Raw genomic sequence first — 8,049 nt, forward strand, 5'->3', positions numbered from 1 at the left:
TTCAAAACATCTCCATTTGTTATAACCAATGGTTATATTATCCCTCAAGGAAAACAGAGATTAAGAAAATAGTAGATTAAGGATTAGATATGATTTAAAGCTGCCTTTGCCTTTTTTTTTTTTTTTTTTTTGGTAATGAAGGATTAGGAGGTTAAATCTACTTCTCTAAAAGTTATATTTTAATATCTATGAAAAAGAATTAAGAATTTCATTTGGAAAGAGGAGGTGGAAATGTAATCTACCAAATCCCTTGAGCACTAATTATTTCCCCTCTATACTCTTTCTCTATTTCCTTCTGTCACTCTCTTCCCATTTATATTATAAAAAAGTCTAATTTTCTGTTTCAGAATAGTGAAAAAGCATGTATCACCAAGGCTGAAGGGCATAATAAACTGGAGCTCTTTTCCACTCTATGAGTCTCCTGCCTCTGAGATCAAAGAGCTCATAGACTTTGAGTTCTTAACGATGGCTCCAACATCCTCCAAGGAAAGGACAAAAGTTTTGACCCTGGAATCAGAAGACTTGGGTTCAAGTCCCAAGGAGGATAGTATTTACATGGACTTGGACGTACCGCTAGATTTTTCATCCACAACTCCATGAAACAAGATACCTCAGTTACCTCCCGACAATTCTCTTCTCCCCCTTTTCCTTTTTGTGTTGTTTTTTTTCCATTAGATTGTAATGGGGAATGGGGAATATCTTTTTCTTATTTGTATCCCTAGCACTTAGCACAAGGTCTACCACATGGTAGATACTTTATTAAACAGAACATCACCTTACCTGGAACACATTTTCTTTATCTCTAAAACAAGGGTATCAGATTAAGGGAATTCTGTGATTTCAAGATTTTTTGGGGGGGGGGTTCATTTCCTAAAACAATCAAGCAAGTTCTATTTGAGTTGTAGTGCAAATTCTTATCTTTCTATAAGGAAACATAGCAAAGTTGGGATTCAAATTGAGGTCTTATGACATAAAATCTTGGGGCTCTTTCTATTTTTCTGTACCTTAAGAGAAAAATTTAGATTAAAAAAAAGGACAAGCTTGACAATAGATTCCATGAGGATAAGGACAAACAAGGGGAGAAGAATCTAAAATGACCCAAATTTTTGGTGTCTTAATAGCCAAGTTCAACACTGGAGTCAACCAAAATGCGGAAGCTAGACAGGCAGGCTATTTTGGGAGAGAAGAAGGACCTTTATTTTAGATATTGACCTTGGATATGTCAGCAGGACATCCCACTGCATGCTTCCTAAATGTGGGGAGCAGGCACTAATCTACAGCCACATAAGGCCAACCTTGAATAGGTTGAATCTCCTAATCACATTATACCAAAGACTTCCTGAATAGGAATCTCCTAATCACATACTAACTTTGAATAGGCAAATATCTAGGCATCCCCTAATCCCATCATAGAGCTTCCTGCCACCAGAAACATCTGAGCGGGCGGGATACCAACCCTTTGTCTAGGACCCCCACCCTGTACTGTGTTTGTACAACCCTGCCTTCTTTTCTACTGCTATATATATCTGTACTATTGCACCCATTAAAATGAGGCTTGATCAGAATGATTTGACTTACCTCCATTTTGCGCGTCTCCTCTCTCTTGCCCTTATCTCTTTTCTTCCAGGGTCCACACACTCTGCCTCGAGGGCCGAGGCACCTAAAGAAAGAATAAGTCAAAGCCCCAGGTGGAGTCATCTATATTCAAATGATAATTACAATTTAATGACCAAATAAACTCCCCAAAGGACAGATGGCTGTAATGGGTCTTGCTCCAAGCATGTATATATCCATGCACATTTGATTCTATGTAAATATTCAGGTAAACAGCTTACTGGTCTGTGCTTCTTTTAGTCATCTCCTTCCCTATAGAGCAATAGGAAGTATAGGTTGATCAAATTAATGATTTTTTCCCTTTTACTTTGGTCAAAGTAAATAAGTGTGATTCTGTAGGTGGAAGGCTCCATTTTCTTCATCTGTAAAATTAAGAGGCCAGATTGCACGATCTTTCAGTATTTTTTTGGTGGCTTTGAAACATATAATCCAGTATTTTGTTTGGTCCCAGGCAGCAGAAATAGGACCAAAGGGAGTTACAGGAAGGCAGATTTTGGCTTACTTTAAGGAATAACTTCCTAAAAAAATCAACTATCTGATGATCTACTACCTGGAAACAGCTGAGATTGATAGGGTTTTTTTCTATTTTTAAAAAATTTTTTTAAAAAATATTTTCATTTACTTAATTTTTTTCTGGTTATACATATATATTAACTTTTAAAATATACATTTCTTTGTGAATCATGTTGGGAGAGAAAAATCATAATAAAAGGGAAATACCATGGGAGAGAAAAAACACAGAAAAAAGAATTGAACATGGCATGTGTTGATTTACATTTAATCTCCATAGTTCTTTTTCGTATTTTCTATCTAGAATTTATTGGTATTGCCTAGGATCACTGAACCACTAAGAAGAACCAAATCTTTCATAGTTGATGAACACATATTCTTGATGTTATTGTGTACAATATATTTATTCCTGGTTCTAATTGTTTCACTCAGCCTCACTTCATTGATCTTTCCAGGTCTTTCTAAAATAAGTTTGTTCATCATTTTTTTATAGAATCATATTTCATTATTATATTTTGATATTATAAATATTATTTCATTACCTTCATATACCACAACTTATTCAGCCATTCTTCAGTTAATGGGCATCTACTTATTTTCCAATTCTGAGCTCTTAGTTGATCTTGTCACAGTGATCTCAAGGAAAGCCCCAACTGTGTTAAATGATCATTCTCTCCTAAGGGAGAACATGGACAAAAGTGTCCCATGATGGAGGTTGAGTGTGTTGGAATTTTCATTTTAGAGGTAATGTTTATTTTAAATGAAATCACAGATTTACTAAAGTATTATAGAATTTCCTTGCTAAAACCAATTTACCTGGAAAAAGCTGATGTAGAGTAATCACAAAAAAAGGTTTTGAGGTGCCCCTGAATATTGCACCAAACTAATTTCTAACTAGCCAAACTAGGATGCTTCCAGACAAACATTTTTGCACATATGGGTGGTTTTTTCTCCTTTATGATTTTCTTGGAATACAGATTTAGTTTTGGTGCTGCTGGGTCAAAGGGTATGCACAGTTTTATAGCCTTTTGGGCATAGTTCCAAATTTCTTTCCGGAATGGTTGGATAACTGGTAAATTTTGAAGCAGAAACTGAACAACCCTTTGTTAGGGAAGCTGGTTTTGCTTTAAGGCAGAGTAGTATTATATGATGCTTTCTGAATGGGACTGACTGGATGAAGTATTTCTCAGTATTGAGTCACATGTTTCCTGTTTCCAGAACTGAGACCTTGGGGAGGTCATTTACTTTCTGGAGGAATGAACTTGGAACCTGAGATAGAGGAAATTGCAGGAAGTGAAGCTACCTGTGGGAGGCAGACAGCGTTAGTGATCATTGGTCAAGGATGGTTAGTTCTTTTAGTCTATCCAATGAGATAGACTTTGCCTTTTAAACCCTGGACGAGCCAGAAGCTGGTCAGGTTCCAGGAGCACATGGCCGGAGTATGTGATGTCTCCCAGGTGTGTGTCTGGGCCTCTCCCTGCAGGGATGAAATAAATGTTTTCTCTTTGTACCTGATGATGTCTCTGGTTAGTTAATTGGATTGGGAAGGGGGTCTTGCACCCAACCTGTCCCACACATTTCCTATGATTTAAACTTAATGTCCTCTCTAGGCACTGCAAGGTAGAGAGAAAAGACTCTATTATTAAAAGTAAGAAGTGAGTTTATTTAAAAATGTGACATCAAAGTTGTGAAAGAATCTCAGATCTATTCACATGATTTGCAGTTGGACAGGACCTTTGAGATCATGTAGAATGTAATTATGCTCCTTGAGGAAAAGGACTATTTGATTTCTGTCTCTGTAATTCTCAAAAGCTGAGCACAGTATTTGCATATTTGTTCATTTGACTTTACTCTTGTTTATTCTAGGTTTTGTTTTGTTGTTGTTTTTTTTTTTTTTTTTTTCATTTTGAAGATAAGGAAATTGAGATCCAGAGAGAGGAAAGAAAATTGCAGAATCTGACTTCAAACCTAGGTTCTCAGATCTAAAACCATCAGACCATTGCTCTTTCCACTTCATTACTCTTCATTATATGGATCTTCATTCAGTAGGAAAGTAGGAAAAAAAGTTAGGAAAAAAGTAGGAAAGTATAAGTCTTTAATGGTCTTCTAATTTCTTGTTCCTAAATTGAATAATTTGTCCAGAACCTACTCACTTGCAACTAGGTACCACCCAGCAGAGATCCTTGCAGTCACTCTTGTGCCATATTGAGTATTGAAATCATGAATTCAGAGTCCTCCAAAATCTTAAGATCAGAAATAAGGGAGCCAATAAACTTCTGAGTGAGAGGTAATCTAGCAAGGAACATTGCTGCTCTGTTATGAAATCTATTATATTGGTTCTTTGTCAATCTGTTTGACAGATGTCAAAGAGTGTGTTTAAGATGCTGGGGCTTGATTTTACTTTGAGGATATTATCAAAGAAAGAAATGTGTGATCAAAAAAGAATGTGAGCTGGTCACATGCCAAGACCAAAGGAGAATCAGGAGACAGTCTGAGCTCTTGGTTGATCTCATAATGATCTCAAGGAAGTCCCCAACTATGTTAGGTAACCATTCTCCCTTAAAGAAGAACATGAACAAAAGTTTCCCATGAAGGAGATTGAATGTGTTGTAATTTTCACTTTTAGAGGTAATGATTATTCTAATGAGATTACAGATTTGCTAGAGTATTATAGAATGACTCTGCTAAAAACAACTTACCTGGAAAAAACTAATGTAATCACAAAAAAGGTTTTGAGGTTCCCCTCAAAACTAATTTGTATGTTCACTAGCCAAATTGATATGCCTCCAAAGGAACATGACTTGGACGGGAAAAGAATTAGAAATCATGCCATACAAAAAAAGAGGAAAAACAAACCTGGAAATGTAGGGAATGCCCATCAATTGGGGAATGGCTCAATAAACTAGGTGTGTCTGTGATGGAATGTTATTGTTCCATGGGAAATGATGAGCAGGATGTTCTCAGAAAAACAACAACAACAACTTGGAAAGTCCTCCATGAATTCAAACAAAGTGAAATATACTGTATATGAAGTAATAGCAATGTGCTGGGATGACCATCTATGACTTTGCAATTCAATAATACAGTCATCCATGATCACTCTGAAGGACTTATGATGGAAAAGCCTATCCATCCATATCCAGAGAAGGAATTAATTGTGTTTGAGTACAAACTGAAGCATTCTCTTTTTCTTAATTTAATTTTTTTTGAGGGTTTTTATTTTCATTAGGGTGGAAGTTCTATGGTTTTTTTTTTTTTTTTTTTCCTTAACAGAACTGTTGTGAATACTCAGTTTGCTTTGGGTTCATAGATTCTAGAGCTGGAAGGGACTTTGAAGATTTATTTGAAATTCTTTATTTTTTACAGATAAGGAAACTAAAGGCTAGAGAAATGAAGTATGATGTTCTTTAAGGTCATACATCAAGGAAGTAAAATTTGAACTGAGGGCTTCTGATTCCAAATTTAGAGCTTTTCCCTCTATACCAAGATGCTTACTTCTGCTTGGCTGAAGAGGGGAAAACTAGGAATGGAAATGCTAGGGGATAAAAAAAGAGACCAATATTAGGCAAATTTTCCTAATGAGGAGATTTCTCCAGTTCTATCTATACCAAAATATAAATGGCAGCACTTTTTGTAGTAACAAAGAATTGGAAACAAAGTAGATGTGCATCCAATTAGGGAATAGTTGAATAAATTGTGATACACAAATATAATTGACCATTATTGTGCCATGAGAAAGAACAGTATGAAGAATTTTTCATCAGTCTTTTCCAAATTTTTCTTCTTTCTTCCTTAATTCTACTGTATTTCCTCTGTTGTCATCCTATACATAGCTTGTTTGTACATAGATGCTCATCATCTCCGCATTAGATTGTAAGCTTTATTAGAGGAGCAATAGCACAGTAATTCAGACATAGTAGGTGCTGAATAAATTCTTATTGATTCGGGAGAAAAAAAGAATTCAGAGAAGCATGAGAAGATTTAAATGAACTGATAGAAAGTAAAGTTAGCAGAACCAAGAAAACAATACACACAAGTTCTGCAGCAATTTAAGTGGAATGTACTTGCAATTCTAATGATCAAGGTTACCCACAAAAATGACTTAAGAAAATGTACCTTCTTCCATTCTTTGAAGAAATGGAGGATTATGGGAGACTTATAAATATTGTCAAATTTTGTTAGTGTTGTTTTACTGAACTCTTTGTCCTCTCCCCTTCTTTCTTCTATTTTCTGTTTCAAGATATGGCTCATTAGATAGGGAAGAAGGGAGAAATATATTTAATTTTTTAAAAAAGGAAAATAAAATAAACAAAAGAAAAAAATCTTTAAAATAAAGAAAAAATAAAAGTATATGAAACTCAAAAATATCAATAAGATTTTTTTCAAATTTAAGAACAAAATTAAAACAAAAATGAATTGTTAAAGAGTAGAATTGGCTGTTTCCGGAAGTAGTGAATTACCCAAACATAGACAGGTCTTTAGTAAGAGGTTGGATGACCACTAGGAAGGGTTGTAAAATATATTTCTGCTTAGGTATCACTTGAACTCCTGAGAATGGGTGATCTCAGTCGCCTGTGGTGATCAGGATCAGGGAATTGGGCTAAACTGTGAGACAAAAAGCATCAAATAAGAAAAATGAGATGAAACCATTACCAGCAACAAGAAGAAAGACTACAGGAAAAAGACTGTAACTTCCCTTCTTAGGACCTTGAATCTACAAAGACACTGGTTTATGGACAACACTGATAGTAGAGGAGAGGAAGGAAGTGATGCACACAGCAGGTTTTTTATTGTTTTATCCCCTGTGCCTGAACACCAAGCAGCTGCCCATTGGCAAGAGAACAGGCTACAGGCTTTGAGCCAGAGGATCTGCATGGTTTCCTCTCCACCCCAGCCAGCCAAAGTTCCGCTTCCAGTTTTCAACTCAAATCTCTTCCCCCTGAACATGAGAAACAGACCAAACATTCAGGCTGGGATCTGGCTTCCCATAAGTTCTGTCTCTCATAATTGCAATGCCAGAAACTGCCAACGTATCTTTACTAACTGCAAAATTATCAGGTGATGGATAAGCTGTTGTTCTAAACTAGGCTCTGACATTACTCGTTACTGGGCAATTCACTTAACAATCCATTCTTTGGGCAGTGGGAGTTATGATCACCGTCTTAGCTGTACTTTGATTTTTTGCATCTGGCAGAGATGCTGCTTTTGGATGTGAATTTGGTGGGACCTTTAATGCTATGTGGGAACTGAGCTAAATTTCTGGCCTTTTCCCTACCAACTCCTCAAGTTCCCCAGACTACCATGGTGTCAGGATGTGGGAGGAAATGTTTGTACTTTGTTTTTATTTTTTGTTTTTTTGTTATCTTTGAAGTAAATATTCCTTTGCAAAAATGAATGGATGTTTAAGTGGTTAAATGGAAGTTAAGTGTTAATCACACTGGCTCCTAAATTTAGTTTGGGGGGAGAGGAGGAGAAGGAAAACCAGCCAGTGGAGGCTCAAACTCTCTACTTTCTCAAATAGAGAAAGAAATACCCATCTCTTCCTAACCCTCTCATTAGCTACCTGCTGAGATCTTTTTATTTTTTATTTTTTATTTAATAGCCTTTTATTTACAGGATATATACATGGGTAACTTTACAGCATTAACAATTGCCAAACCTCTTGTTCCAATTTTTCACCTCTTACCCCCACCCCTCCCTAGATGGCAGGATGACTAGTAGATATTAAATATATTAAAATATAACTTAGATACACAATAAGTATACATGACCAAAACATTATTTTGCTGTACAAAAAGAATCAGACTCTGAATTATTGTACAATTAGCTTGTGAAGGAGATCAAAAATGCATGTGTGCATAAATATAGGGATTGGGAATTTAATGTAATGGTTTTTAGTCATCTCCCAGAGTTATTTTTCTAGGC

The sequence above is a fragment of the Sarcophilus harrisii genome, chromosome 2, assembly GCF_902635505.1.
Source record: "Sarcophilus harrisii chromosome 2, mSarHar1.11, whole genome shotgun sequence".
NCBI lineage: Eukaryota > Metazoa > Chordata > Mammalia > Dasyuromorphia > Dasyuridae > Sarcophilus > Sarcophilus harrisii.